Source organism: Poecile atricapillus, chromosome 1 (assembly GCF_030490865.1).
Source record: "Poecile atricapillus isolate bPoeAtr1 chromosome 1, bPoeAtr1.hap1, whole genome shotgun sequence".
Classification (NCBI taxonomy): domain Eukaryota; kingdom Metazoa; phylum Chordata; class Aves; order Passeriformes; family Paridae; genus Poecile; species Poecile atricapillus.
Window position 1 is genome coordinate 83,306,265 of NC_081249.1, and position 15,727 is coordinate 83,321,991.

General features: G+C 43.0%; 1 protein-coding gene across 6 annotated transcripts in view; it reads right to left on the minus strand.

The window, feature by feature from the left end:
- Window positions 1-9,261, minus strand: part of SYTL2 (synaptotagmin like 2) — a 52,067-nt gene extending 42,806 nt beyond the window's left edge. For all 6 annotated transcript variants that reach the window (XM_058857546.1, XM_058857544.1, XM_058857527.1 and 3 more), the window contains exon 1: window positions 9,127-9,261. The gene's annotated coding sequence lies outside the window, so the exon portion shown is untranslated. The remainder of the gene's footprint in view (window positions 1-9,126) is intronic.
- Between the last annotated feature and the right edge of the window lie 6,466 nt (window positions 9,262-15,727).

The window sequence follows — 15,727 nt, forward strand, 5'->3', positions numbered from 1 at the left end:
AAAGCTGTTGCCTGCAATGATCAGGACAAGAATTTAAAACAAGCACAAGAAGGCCTGTTGTCATTTTTATTCCTGAAGGGGCAGAACGGAAAAGATCACCCAGTAAGATATGCATATCTGCAGCCAATCCAGCTGCTCTTACAAGAGGTGCAATCAGAATATTTTCAAAATTATAACAGCAGAGTATACACAGCATATCATATTTCCAACAGTCCCAGAGATTAATTTACAGAAGAGTGTTTGCTAACATGTATGTTTAGCCAGTGGGAGGTAGGGAAGTTCTTATCTAGCTGTGAAAAGTGCTGGTAGAACAAGGACTTTTGCAGAAGTGAGGGATAACTATTTTAAGAGCCATTTCAGTGTTGCCTTATTAAATATAGCAATGCTTCATTTTATTGCAATAATAAACCTATTTGTGCAGTATTCCTTCGAACATGGTTAAGGGAAAGAATAGGACCAGATAACTGTTCCAAACAGCCAAAAATGGGAAGATATCAAAAGTTACACACAAGCTTTGCTCAACAGTATCAAAATAATCCTTGATGATTTTAACCTGTAAAATACTTGCAGTCTCAAGATACTTTCATTAGCAGCCTCATATAGTGATGTTCAACCAGCTGAAAGAGGAAGAAGTTCAGCTGGAGTAAGAGAAGAACTTCAGAAAATTCTCATTTTCCCCCAGAACATCTGATTTGTTGGTCTGCATAACTCTGCCTGTGGTTTAATTTTATTCTTATTTGGTAAGACATTAAGACCTTCATCACTTTGAAGACTAAAAAAGGCAATTTACTCTGAAGACGAGTTAATAACAAAGAGGATAAAAGTTAACAACTTAATATTGGAACAGAAAAAAATAATTTGCTTTGGTCATGGCCTAATCCCTCTAATCACATATGGCAGCTTGCCACTTCTTTCACAGGACTTGGATATTGGCAGCACTGCCTAAGAATGTCAATCTCTATACCTGTTATGGTGCAAAATCATTAGACCAGAGGTATTAAGAGGATGTGGTCTCTGGAGAAAGAGGCTCATAAATTAAAGAGAAGCCACAGGAAAACACACCTAAACATTCCTTCTCCCTGTGACCACTGTCAGACTAACTCTAGATGTCATGTCATTTATTTCACACTGCAGTAAGTATAAATCTACTAAAAAATATATAATTTGAAGAATCTTCAAAATAACAGAAATTCCACCAATTTATTGATACTAACATCAGCATATTTTCAAATCTAGTTATATTTCCTTGCACATTGTACCATTTGTACTTGGCTGTGGTTTAATCCCAGTAAGGCACATTCCTTGAATTAGTAACAGTTCATTTGAAAGAACTTCATTCTTCTAGCTAATTCTTTTCATCATGAATTACAAAACAAAGAATATCTTCTCAGCATAATGGACCTGAAATATAATAACGAAGGTGACTCAGTCCTGTAGATCCCTGAAGGCAGAGCACTGTCAGTTGTATAACAATTATTCTCATCTCCATTTAGACAGCAGAAGTGTGATGCTCACAGGACTCAAGCTCCCATTGCCATTTTCTCATTCTTCATGTCAACATTGGCATTAAACTCAGACAGGGTCCAGAGTCTGAAGGACTGTTTCTATATCTTATTTGAAAACAGATTTAAGCAAAATACTAAACCTTTAGAGAGATCAGAAGCAAACCAATTACGTGGTGGGAAGCATGCCATGATCCTACATATCTGATACATTTCTGTATTTAATGGCTAGCTATTTCTGAATGATTTCCCAACATAAATACAAGAGAGTTTCAAATTCTAGCAAGGAAGCTACACAAGAAACAGCCAAAACATTGTTCCACCTCTCCCTTCCAAAAAAGATCCCAGCAACAAGCAACCCTGAAACTCATAATGCAACTGATTAATTTCTTAAGAAGGTTTTGTTAAGAAGCCATGACCTTCCTTTCATTTTACAGGAAAGAAGTGCTTACACTCTTCTTCTGGAGACTTGCCATCTTAAACATACAGATTCAGCATGGAAAGTAGCATCGAGAACAGGACAACAGACCTCCATTCCATTCCCACAAACTCTTATTGCAGAATGGAAAACACACCTGCTGTTTCTCCCACTTATACTGTCTCATAAAGGACATTCATCTATAACCAGGAGCTGCCAAAGCCCTTTCCTTTTCCTCCATTGCCCCATTCTTAAAAAAAATATATATATATATGAAAACATGTATTCTAGTTTCGGATTTAGCACGGCCTGGATTAGGCTAATGAACATTGCACTGACGCAAGTAAAATAAAAACATCTATTATTACTAGGAATTCCTTAACAAAAGAAGAGTTATCAAAAAGGCTAAAGTAGAGGCCTTGACAAGATTAGATACTGGAGATGTTTGGGGAGCCATCTGACCTCTAACCTCCTTCCTTGCTTTCCAGCAAACATTAGCTACATTTTAGCAAGGATTCTGTTTTATTGTAGGAATTGTACTATTGGAGAATGGAAGCGTGCAAAACAGTGTGACTAATTAACAAGTATTTCCTATCAGTGGCTACTGGGAAGTGACACACTTCCTGCACTTTGTCAAGATACTGTGCCTTGTGTGAAAACAAACTGAACTGCAGTTTAGTCACTGGGTAGTTCTGACTCTTTGCTAGTGCAGACAATCCAACCAAAGGCTTATTAAGGGGCTAGCAGCACTGATGAGAAGAAGTCTATATTAAAAAGAGAAGACAAGGATTTGCATCCAAATACTTAGAGTGATGCTAAATTGACCTGACAGTAAGACAGTTTGTAGAGCAGTTCCAGTCTTAAACACCAACTGGAAGACTGGAGCATGCAGTTTCTGAAGAAATCTTTTCAAAGTTTTATTTCAAAGTCAATGGACATGACTTCTCAGATGATTTTTATCTCATGGAAATCCATGAGTTAGGATCTGTTTCATCTCTGTGACTTTCAGAATCCCACTCTTACTCCTCATTTGAGTTGAGATGATGAGGTAGTTGAGCGAGGACAGCCACCATCACTGACTGACCGATTTTCCTCCACAATTTTGTAAAACTGGGGTTGCCCCTTCCATGTATCACTTGGATCTTCTCTAAAGCACTGTCAACAGCCAATTGCACAGGTCACTGTTAGTAGCACATTGCCTCTCCAGGAGGGTGCTCAATACACCTTTGTGGTACACATTAAGCATAAAATTGCCTAGTCAAGACAGCAACATTTTACAGCATCTTTGCTTTCCCTGACAGAGGCCTCTAATCTCCGCTTCCCCAGAGCACCTTTGCCTCCAGGCCAACAGAAATTTGGGATCACACAGTACATTGCAAAAGGCACTCCATAATTCTCAGATAACTAACTGCATAAGTAAGTACCTGTGGGAATCAAAAGAATCCATAACTCACCTGAACCACTCTAATTTGACACTGCAACCTCCCTGCTTTTCAGCTACCAGACTTCTTGTAACTACAGCTCTACTTGATTGATTACTACTGTGGACAAAGAGCCAGCAAACAGAACAAGCCCTTTGTCTGTCCTTTCTCACAGGATGACTGACTAACCACTCACCTTAAACACTCACTCATGCAAGTTTTGAAGGTTAAAATTACCTACCTAATAGATTACATAATCTCAAGGATACTAAGAAAGTTTGCATCAATTAATCAAGTCCTTGCTACCATAACTAAAGCACACGCCTTCTTGAAAACAGGGCCTCACACAATTGCCAGCACAAATCAGGTGCTAGAGGAAAGAAAATATCCTTTAGGAGTCCTGCAGTCACAGAAACAAAAAAGCAAGCCAAAGAACGAGTTGCAAAAAAAAGCACTACGTCAAAGTTCCCAGGTAAATTAAAATCTAAATGGTTAAAAAAGTTAGTATTCAAAAGGGTTAAAAAAAGGTAGCATGCAGTTTGCACATAGCCCAGTCACAATCAGGTCTCGTCTCAGTCATAAAAATTTACTTTAACTTTGCAATGAAGGTTTTATTTCAGGGTTATTGGGTTTTTGTTTACTTGTTTTGTTGTTGTTATCTCTTTTTTTTTAATAGATACATTTTAAAAAGCTCACAATAGCTCCATATTGAGAGGAAAATAATTGTCCTCTCAAGCACAATGTTTTAAAAGATAGCTCCATAAAACAAAAATTTTGTCTGCTATTGGGGTCCTTCTGGCTAAGTTGAAACCAGCCAGCAGCAATGTTAGTCCTCCTTAATACTGATATTAAATTGCAAGAATAGCAGGAAGTCTATCGGTCATGAAAACTTCACTCACGAGATTGTTTGCACTGCTGGGCTGGGCTGTATCATGCAAAATTGTCTTCTCCCTGACTGGTACCAGTTTCCCTGAACACTTACAGCCAAATTCGAGCAGAGAACTCTCACACTGAAAAACAAGGAGTGCTATGGTGCAAGGCAGATAAAAGGCCATGGCAAGAGCTGAACCAAACTGCTACTCATGAGAAGCATGAAGCAGAGAACTGTTTCTGGAGCAGCCTTCAGTTGCACTGGATGAGGTGAAGTGTCAATGCATGCTTTTTAACCCTTCTGAAAAGGATTTGCCCTACAAATGCTGCTGAATAGCACAGGAATAGAAAAGAAGGAGCAAAAGACTGTGACAGGAATTGTTTTTCATACACAGGCAGCTAAATCTGGAGTTTAGAGTTTGTGAGACTGGGCTTTGGAGTATCAGGCCTGTCCCTGAATAGGCATTTAGCCTTGCAGGAGTGGCTCATTCTTTAAGAACATAGTTATGCAAGGTGTTAGCTCACTTGCCCAATAGCTATAGCTACATACCCAGGAAGCAGCCAAATCCAGAGCCCCCATGACCACTTAACCCAAACTTCAAATGCACATCCCTTTGTTCACCAAAATACACGATAATCTCTGAAGGGTTTGCTTGGTTGTCTCTTGACCCCTCCTAGGCCTGAACTACCAAGGATTAAACCTCACAGGCAGAAACAAGAAGCCAGGTACACTTTCTCTCAGTCAGGCCACTGTGAAAAAAAAAAAAAAAAAAAATCAAGGTCTCTCTTAACTTCCCTCCTCACCCAGATAAAACCTGCATTCCTGGCTACAGACAAGTCCAGTTCTAACAGAGAAGAGGGAACAGGAGAGTAACCTTAGGGTATTCATTTTTAATCCAAGTCTCTTAAGCTCCAGAGAAATAATGTAATCATTATTAAGCAAGGCAAAATTAATGACATTTACACTAATGTAAGTTATCCCAGGATTAAAAAACAAGTTATGTGGGCAGGACCAGAATAGAAGGTTAATAGCCTGCTACTTCTGCTTGTTTGACAGATTTCTGCCTAGGACTTAGATAAATACCTTTTGCTTATAGTTCTTCAAGTGCAATTACAGAGGGTTTTTGGACCTCACCCTTAATTTTTCATAACAGATGGTCTATTTTTAAATGCTATTTTTAAATCACATTAGCCATTTAAATTCATTAGAGAAGAAAAGCATGGTGGCAGATCTTAACATCAACAAGATAATGGTGTAGAAACCATTTCTAACCCAGGGGTTCTCAAATACACTGATCTAGTTCTGGAGCTCTAGCTACATGTTGAGATCCCATAGTCTGACTGTAGTCCATCCAGCCTGTACAGAGCTAAATCTCTGTCAGTTTATCAGTCAGCCAGAATCAGACCCCGGGCAGGAAACTTCATACAGAATTTACCAATATTGTTTGATGCTTTTGTAGAACAAAAACATTTTGCAGTGAATCCAGGATATTGTTCCGCTAATTACTCCACAGGTAAATGTCCCCTTTCTTCTTACCTTTCTTTTTATTTATACTCAGACACATTTAGAGCGAGATGAAATGCAAAATTTCCCTGATAGGGACAGAGAAATAGAAAAAGTATTTTTAGAAGATTTATACTGCAGAGAAAAAGGAACACACCAAGACGTAAGAGGAAAAAAAAAAAATGGGATCACAGCATGGTTTGGGGTGGAACAGACCTTAAATACCATTTAGATCCAGCCCCCCTGTCATGGACAGTGACACCTTCCACTAGTCTAATTTATTCAGAGCTACATCCAGCCAGGCCTAGAACACTTTCAGGAATGGGGAGACCCCAGCTTCTCTGGGCAACAAATTTTTAAGTTGCTCATTAATTTAATGTGTAGGCATGGGAAATTGAGTGGATTTCAAGTCAAAAATAGTCTGGCATTATCATGCAGAAAAGGAGCTACAAAATAAAGAAGGGGAAGAAGTATTCTTTTCCTCCTCTTCATATGTACATTACATCTCTTCCTTTTGCCCCTCTTGATGCAATAAGCAGAGTCAAATTACATATAGCAAGGAAACCTTATAACATGAAGTAAGAATCTAGTATAGCCAGTTGCTGTACACTGATGAATTGGAATGACTCCCTACCACATGAATGAATCATGAATAAGTCTGCAGAAATCAGCTGTCACTCTCAAGTTATGCCCAAATAAGTTAAAAAACTGGAGACTGCTGGTACAGAAAATGCAATATCACTGGTCTGACAGTGATGGTGCAAATACACATTTTGGCATAAGTGCTTTGGAATTAGAAGATCAAACAATGGAGCCTCCTTAAATTGACTTCTGATCAACCTAAATAAACTGCCTTTAAATGCAACAGGTGATGGACTTCAAGCACCAGAAGAGTACCTACTGCTTAGCAGTCATCCATTAGTCAGCCATCCCAAGTGAAAAGCACTTTCTCTGCAGAGAAAAAAATTCTTTACTATGATTTAAAGAGTTTTACTCTTTAAAGAGTTTGATTCTATTCAAACTTTACTCCTGAATAAAGAGTGGCTTCCACAGGATAGGAGCATCACTTTTAATTAAAGAAAAAGAAAATTAAACTTTTTCCTGCTGAGAGACTACAAATTACCTTTATATTTCCTTGGAAATAATGTTTTGTTATTAGTTTATTGATTTAAGTCAGTTTCATCCCTTTCTGTCATGAACACAGGAAACAATACAGAGTAGAAAAGTAGTAATTTCTTTAACTTCAGCCAACAGCTTTCCTGGTTAAGTCTTTTTTCCAGATGCAACTATCAAAGATTTTCTCCATGTACTAAACTGAAGCAGTATTTTCACTTGGGAATCTGGCAAGCATCTCCTGCAGAATAACAGGAGTTTACTCCGGGGAATACCTGCACATGGTCTCTATCCAGCAGAAACACAGCACTCCTGGAGTGCTATCCAGTGTTCTAAAGCACTGGCTCTTAAGGGAAATTACAAATTCACTTTTCTGTCATCCATTTTTGGGAGCAAAGAAATGTTCACTCTGGCCTTTGTCAGAATTGGGGAACAAGAACATGAAAATTTATTTCACAGAATTTTAAAAGTCTGACAGTGAAACTGATAATACATTATTTTGGGATGCAAGAAATGCTGGAATGAAATTTGTTTAACACGAGACAGGTCCAATGAAAGCTTCAAGAAATTAAAAAATGTGCCTTACAACCAAAGCAGAGAAGGGCTGCACACATAAGGTAGAAGCAGACTAAGATGCTATTTCCTTGCCTTAGACCTAGATATAAACACACTTAGGTATGGTAATTGGTAGCAGTATATAAGCATTTTGTAACACAGCAACAGTATTAGTAGTATTTTATAACTTAGTATACATGAATAACACACAACTGCAAATGAACAGAGACTTGCAGTATACTTGCCCAAATAGGGCGCAGGAAAGCACATGCAAGTAGCAAAATCTGCAAGATAAGAACAAAGAATGTAGAATGGTCAGGAAATATGTCAGATAAAACTAAAATAAGATTGCAGAACAAAGAGGAGATATGTCTGATAGAACCAGAATAACTGCAAAACAAATAAGAAAGATGCCTAGCAACACTATGGTAAGCTTATTCCCTCAAATAATATGAACTCCATCATCTGAGATCACCCCCTTTTCTTCCAGGGAGGAAGCAAGGTGAACAATACATTAACAATTAGAAAAGAAGGATGATAATTAATGAAAATCACAAAAATTCTCACTTTGATTCCAGCTTCTCTTGCCAAGGAGCTCTCAAGCACTTTACTGTGACTCCTGCAACTGAAACAAGCCATCAAGTATAGTCACCAGTGCTAAATATAGGGCACCAGCTCCAGGGTATTGTATAGTCCAGGTTTACTATTACTACATAATATATATGATTGTTAAGAACTCTTCGGGAAAGAGATAATAGCAACTAATTGTAACTAAGAACTAATGACTGTAAAGCTGTATTGTTGCTGTACATGAGTTTAATAAAGTGCTTTGTTTCATTAGTCTTTTAAACAATCCATCACCGAGATCTTCAGTCTGTGTGTAAACACACAAATGTTTTGGTGCAACACTTTGATCAGTTCTTTTAGCTAGTAAAATCAAGTTTCTTCTCACAACATCCTGTTAAGCTTATGTTGTGAATGAGTGTGGGGGAACGCATCACCACAAAAAGTTCTAAGTCCCTTCCCCTTGCACTTCGTCAAAAAGTTCAAAAATACTTGTCACTTAGCAATCCGTCCCCAGATTTAAGTGACCTTCATCCTAGCTAGCAATCTTCTAAGCAGATTCTTCTACTCATACAGGAAAGACACAACTGGCTGCGTTAGACTTTAGGGCCAGGTCCAATCCTGCAAGTCATTTCAGAGACAGCGTGGATGGTGCGACTAATTCACTGTTTTGAGATTAAAAGTGTTTACTATTTACGCAAAGGTTATTAACATCTCTCAGCTGAGATCTAAGCACCTTATTTAAATAAGGAGAGTCCTCGCATTCCAGCAGATTGCAGGAGCTCTGCGCAGGGAAGTTCTGACAGCTACCCGGCTCTCACTCCGGACAGAAGCAGCAGCAGCGGGGATGTCCCGGCGCTCGCTCCCCGGGCACGGGGCTCTCGAGAGCGCTTCTGAGGAAAGGCGCTGACAGGCGCCACTTCCCTGCGGCCTCACACCTGTGAGCGCCGCGCCGTCCTCAGGTGAACGGGCTCTGCCAGCCGACGGCGGCCAAACCCTGCGGAGCAGCCCGGGGGCTGAAGGCTGCCAGCCGGGCCCCTCAGCGGCCAGCGGGCTCGCTCTCACGCTGCCCCAGCACGGCGGGAGCGGGAGGCTCCTACGCCCTTTTTTGACTCCAAGTCACTGCATTAACAAGACACCCCCCACCCCTCCCCAGAGCCCTTTCTAGGTGAGCCTCACCTCTCCTTCCGTCCCCTCCGCGGCTCCCCCTTCCTTCCCTCCGTCCAGGGACAATGCCGGCTCCCCGGTCCCGGCGGGCAGCCGCTGTCCCGCGCCGCCGCCCCGCTTGTCTGAGGGCAGGGAGGCGGCGGCGCGGGGCGAGGCCGAGCCCGTCCCGCCGCCCCGGGCCAATGCCGGCGCCCGTCCCTCCGAGCGGGGCGGCTCCCCCCGCCCGCGCCCGCCCTCCCCTCCCGCTCCTGTCACCTGCGGCAGCCCCGGGCGGGCCGGGGGAGCCCTGGGTCGGCTGTCAGCGGGCGCTGCTCTGAGACAGCAGCTCCGCAGCGGACAGGGGCTGCTCCACACGAAGTCCATGCGTCGTCTTGACTTGACGACCTGGCTTGAGGGACAATGATCAGTATTTCACTTTACCTGGTGATGGACAACCCGAAAAGTGTGAACATGCGCCCCTGTTTGAGTAAAGATACGGACCGCGGTAATAGATGTTGCAATCATCTATTTGTTCAGGAAGCCGCCGTAAGTGCTTTTCTGTTTAATTAGTGGCACAAAATACAGGTGCCGCCATTTCACGGGGTGTTTCAGCAGGACCTTCCCCTCCGCTCTGAACCACGGCGGTTTCAGAAGCCTCTGCCAGCAGGATGAAAGCACCGAGCCTGGCTATGGGGAGAGCTGGTGTGCTGCTATTTTCCCCTTACGTTCTTCTTGCAGTGAGATCTAGTTAGATCTAGCTTGATCTAACTGATTTAATTCTGGTTTGGGGCAGCTGGAGGTTTTCAGAGTCTGGCGTACCCAGGAGTGGGGCCGCTGTGCCCTGAGGGCAGTCCTGTTGTCACCTGCCCACGTCTGCCGCCCACAGCGCTGGCTCGGCTCTCGCTTGTAGCACCTCTGCTTTAAATTACATCCCCACTGTGTTGTTCCCAGCCTGAGTCCATTCGCTCCCCGAATCCCATACCATCAGCCCGGCTTCCCGCTAACAACAAATTCTTATGTTTCACTTCCTTCTCAAACTTGGATACGGTGAAACAATTTTTAGAGAAAATTTAATGTTCATAGCATTGGTGGAAAGTTTTGGTCAATTACATGTCTTCTCAATTTCATGCATTTGATACGCAGCTCCTCCTTTTTGGTGACAAAATAAGAGACTAGACTAGAGCATGCTTTTCAAGTACTATATGGTAAAATTCAGGCTTAATAAGCCTTTAATAAGGCTTACATTCAGCTCACAAGGATCAGAGCGAATTGAAGACCTTGTGAAAGATTGAAAGTCGCTTTCTCCCCTCAATAATTTTAATTCAAACCCCTCTCATCTACATATCCTGTTTATTCATCCCAATGCAGCATACTAAGCTGCATCTATTCAAATCCACACTAAAGTGCTGTTCAGTGCAGATCAAGAAACATCACTTATTTAGAAGTGATGCGAAGCCCTTTTGACACTGCGTAGAGGAGCATATTTTTCCCCTGTGTAAAATACCACTTCCCCCCTCTCACAGCAGTCCCGAAGGAAAAGGAAGCTATGACTAAAACAGTTCAGGACCAGACACGCATCAGCCGGCAGCTGTGAGTGCGCTTGACCCCTGCTGGATGGACTTGGAACTGATGGGTCAGGTGCCCGAAACAATTCCCCTTCTAATCAAGGACTTAGGACCCAAGCTTAGGAAAAAACAGCTTCTTGCTGCTCAGTGGCAGAGGTCTCCAGCACTGTGAGAAGTGACTGCTGAGAAACTATATATGTGGTGTGTGTTGTGTGCTATGTCTGTTAAAATACGTAGGTAAACTCTCCTGGTCAAATTTAATTTAGTGATGTGTTCTTGAAATGATTCAGATGAAATCTGTGGGATTATGTGTGTAAGGACTGTCTCAGCTCAGACCAGTTGCCAGTTGATATCTTCATAATGAAGAAATTGAAAATATCTGAATGACCTTCAGAGCATGGAATACCTTAAGGACCCTCAGACTCATTCCTCAGTAACTGCAGAAGGGAAAAGTCTGCACCCAGTATCCACCCTGTCCCCATAACAACTCTGCAGTGGTGCAGTAGATTTGAAGAATCTATGCATTTCATGTAAGCACAGAACAGATGTTTTTCAAGTGATTTGAGCTTGAACACTCTCAAGGTGGCAGCAAGAGAACAAAAATTAGTCATAAAAGGGTATACTCTACCCACCCTCCTCTTTGTGTTTCCCAGACACAGTAACAGAGCTGTTAAGTCCTCAGCACAATCAAAAGCTATCAGCATAGTTTTGATTGCAGTGCAACAGAGAGCATTATGGCATCTTCAGGAAAAAGACCCAAACCAACCAAGTCTGCAGACAGTAGTATAGTAGCATTGTACAGTAGTGTTGCTATCAGAGTCAGAAAGTGGATCACCTTTCTTCCTTCACCCCCTCACTCAGCATGTCTACCTCTCTAGTGATTTCCCAAAGTAAAAAGGAAGTCATCCCATCTTCTTCCAATATTGAAAAAATTAATGAGTGCTTTGGTGCGGTTACAAACTGACAGGTATTTGTTGAAGTGACAGTAACTTCCAGTGAAGCAAATCGAGCTGATAATGCTTTCCTTCCTCCAGTTTCCTCCTGTCACTCAACTGCCTTTGACACTGAGCCGCTCTCTGATGAACTAACACAAATCACAGCTAACTCTGGTGTTGTTCATTTAATGGCTGTAGTGATATTTCCCAGGTGGCTTTGACCACATCATCCCTCGCTTTTCATCCTTCAGTTGGTTCCTGGGCATTGAGGTAACTTTTTTGTTTCTTTTAAAATCTTCCATGCTGTTAGGTTATGCCGTAAAAAGTTCTCCACGTGCACAAAGGAAGGCAGAGTGATAATAGTGAGTGGAGGAGTGAAATACCCTGGCTGGCTACCCCCAAGTCCACCACAGGAGCTCTCAGCCCTTCAAAGGTTCATTTCTTCACACATGAAGGAGTGCAGAGTCTTTAAAAAGTAAGCCTTCAAAAATATTTTAGAATTATTTAGAATTTATTTTAAAACATTTCAAAAAATGCATACCAGAAGTGCAAACTGTAAAAGGCAGCAGTGTGGATAATTTATATTTCTCTATAATATGGTACTCTCTATGATAAGAAAAAGACTGGCTTCATAATAATGATCATGAAAGGAACGGCCTCAAAGATCACATGTGCATGACTAGGGCCTGACCATTTTCCTTCTCTTTTGCTGCCAAGCAAAGCAAATTTAAGTGCTGCTGCCAGTGACCAAGGCATCTTTAAATTGACTTTCTTATGCTACATGGCCAGAGATCTCTGCCTGTAGAACTTAAAAAAAAAGTTGTGCTTACTTTCATGAATATGTCTTAATTACAGAGACTGTTCTACTATGTCAAATGGGACTTGTCAAAGGAAAACAGAAATTCCCACAGGGATGGCCAAAAATTATGAACAAAGTAAGTAAATGTGAATGTTCATCATGGAGAAAAGGCGGTTATGGGGAGAACTCATTGCAGCCTTCCAGTCCTTAGAGAGAGCTTATAAAAAAGAGGGAGAGTGACTTTTTAAACAAGCAGATAGTTATGGACAAGGATGAATGGTTTTAAACTAAAAGAGGAGAACCCAGGGAGATTGTGGATGCCTCCTCCGTAAAAGTTTTCATGGCCAGGATGGATGGGGCCCTGAGCAAATCGAACTAGTGATGACATCTCTGCTTATGGCAGGGGGTTAAAACTAGATGATCTTTAAGGTCCCTTCCAACAAGCTTTTCTATAATTCTGTGTTGCCCAAGATTGCAGACGACACCACTTTAGCGACTGATAATGTATTTCTCTGGTTGAGTATGGCTCCCAGGATTATGTGGCTCAGGCACTGATGTCCTATGAAGGAAGGAGATGACCAGAGTCTATCCAGAATTTATTGCAGTATGCTGACCAGAAGGAGAGAAGCAAAAGTAGTTCAGGACCAGACTCCAGCCTTCCTTTCCACTTTCTTGAGTCCTGTCCCCGCCGCTGGGCATGGCCTTTTGCACTGATGGAGCAAAGGGGTCACAGGGCACAGAGTACAGCTGTTGTTACTGCAGTGCAGGAGCCACCCAAGGCTCCATCGCCGTGCCTTGGACTGGGGGAGCTGGCTCCTGAGAAAGCAGCTCTGCGATGATGGCTGGCCCAGCTCACATTCGGTGACACACTCTTTTTCTTGAAGAGAGTTACAACTTCAGGATTTCAGCCTGGCACCGCATTTGGGCGAAACCCAGGCCATCCCACGAGCCTTTTCCCCCCGTACTTCTCGTTTCCCGGGGCAGAGGGCGCCCGCGGCCCCCGCTGCTCCGGGCCCCGTCGCGATGGCGACCGGCGGGCGGGGCGCGCGGCAGGGCCCGGCAGGGGCAGGCGCGGTCCCGGCGCCGGGGCGCGGGCACCGTGAGGGGGACGCGGGTGTGGGTGGGAACAGGGCCGGGGGAGGTGGCGGGGAGGGGTGGCTGGGGCCGAGGCGCAGGGTAACAGTGCCAGCGGATTTGGTGCCTAGAGGCAGCGATTCGAGGTGAGGGGTGGCCCAGCTTTATCCACTGAGGTGTCTGGTGGTGAAGCGGGCTGGGGGGGAATAATGTAAGGGACATGGGGGAAATGTTAGCCAGGGACGGATTGAGGGCAGAGGGAATTGTTAGCTTGCTTTGGAGATTGGGAAGGGGTTACAGTGTGACTTGCACGATTTTGTAGCGTGACTGAGGTAATCGATTTTCCGTATTCTGCACCTGGGACGGGACAACCCCGGGTGTCCCGACAGACTGGGAAGCGAGAGGATGGGCAGCAGCCAGCAGAAATGGACCCGGGGGTCTTGGTCGATGGCAAACTGAACATGAGCCAGCAGTGCCCTGGCAGCCAGGAGGGCCGAGTGTGTCCTGGGGGGCATCAGGCACAGCATCCATCGCCAGCCGGGCAAGGGAGAGATTGTCCCGCTCTGCTCTCAGCTGGGGCAGCCTCACCTCGGATATTCTGTGCAGTTTTGGGTGCCACAAGAAAACCATTAAGCTATTGGAGAGTGTCCAAAGAAGGGCCACAAGGATGGTGAAGGGTCCGTCCTGAGGAGTGGCTGAGGGCACTTGGTCTGTTCAGCCTGGAGGAGACTGAGGGGAGACCTCGTGGCAGTCTGCAACTTCCTTGTGAGGGGAAGAGGAGGGGCTGGTATCAGTCTCCTCTCTAGGCAGAAATGAGAGGACCCCAGGGGGTGGCCTGAAGCTGAGTTTAAGGCGTGTTTGGACAATGCTATCAGGCACGTGTTGTGATTCTTAGAGTGTCCTGCATAGGACCAGAAGTTGGACTCGATGATCGTGACGGGTCCCTTCCAACTCAGTGTATTCTGTAAATGTTGGGGGCTGAGGGAGTGGAGGCTTCTGGTAGTGCAACTGCTCGATATATGGGGGTAATTATGTGAGTGCAAGTGCTAGTTTGGATGGCATTAATGATAATTGCGCTCGTGAGAGTGGTGGTCTCTGGGAAGTCACTGTAGCTGGGTTGTGTCAGGAAACTGTCTGCTCCTTCTAAGGATGCAATGGCACCGTAGGTACTGCTTGAGACAGTTCTGGTACTGATAAAGGGGGTCAGTCAACAGCATCACAATTTTATTTGTTTGGGAGAAGAAATAGATCTTTCCCTCTGCAAATGTTCTCCTGTGGGTTTAAAATGTGCAGTCTTCAGTCCCCTTAAATATGTTCCTCTCTCTCTCATGTGTGTGTATTTTCTATGGTTTGCAAAATCCTTTATTGTAGTATGTGTTGTTTCACCTTGTACAGCTTGGAGGCTTTCTTGTTCCTCTCTACTTGGGAAGAATTTCATAAATATATCACTGGAGCTCATCTGGGTCTGTAATTAAAAAGCAAAAAGGCCCTAAGCCTTTTCAAGATACTTCTGCTCAAAATTTTCTGTTTTGTATCCAATTTTAAGCAGGGAATTTGATTATCCATTTAGTGAAAGATACAGAAACAATTTAAAGAAAACCTTAGGGAGTGCTCTAGTAATCTTCAGTTTCTGAGGAAAATCAGTAAATTAAATGCTCAAGTGGAAATGGGATCAATAGCAGTCCAGTTAATTTTGCACTGAAGAAGTGTGATGGATCCTTTTTTACACTTAACAAGTGTGTCCTGCACTTGTGCATTTGGTTTGGAAATTTCAAAGGGGTCTAGGAGGAGCAAAGTACCTAACTTCCTACCTCAGTGAGATGTTTTTCTTAATTCACTTGTTCATTTGGGTTTCTTTTAAATCTCAGGTCTTACAACAGCCATGTCTTTAGGATTTCTGAAAGTTTCATGAAAAAATATTATACTGAATCAGAAACTGCAAAGGTTGTACATGAAATAGGATAGAAAGTTACTTTGTATACAAAAAGCTGACATTGCCTTGCTTCAGGGTATGGGGAGTGTGGTGAGAAGGCATAGGACAGTGTATGGATTACAGTGTATCTGTCAATAGTTGGTTTCACTTCATTGCCTTGATTTTACTGGCTTGCTTATGTGGCTTTTTACTGATTTCTTTTTTTCCTGTTTACTTGTGTTCATTTTAACAGGAAAAAATATCTAGCCTGCTGTGTTTAGTCACAAAACAAGTTTTTATCAATATCGGCTATTATTGTAAAATTCAGAATTTAAATTCAGAGAAGCAG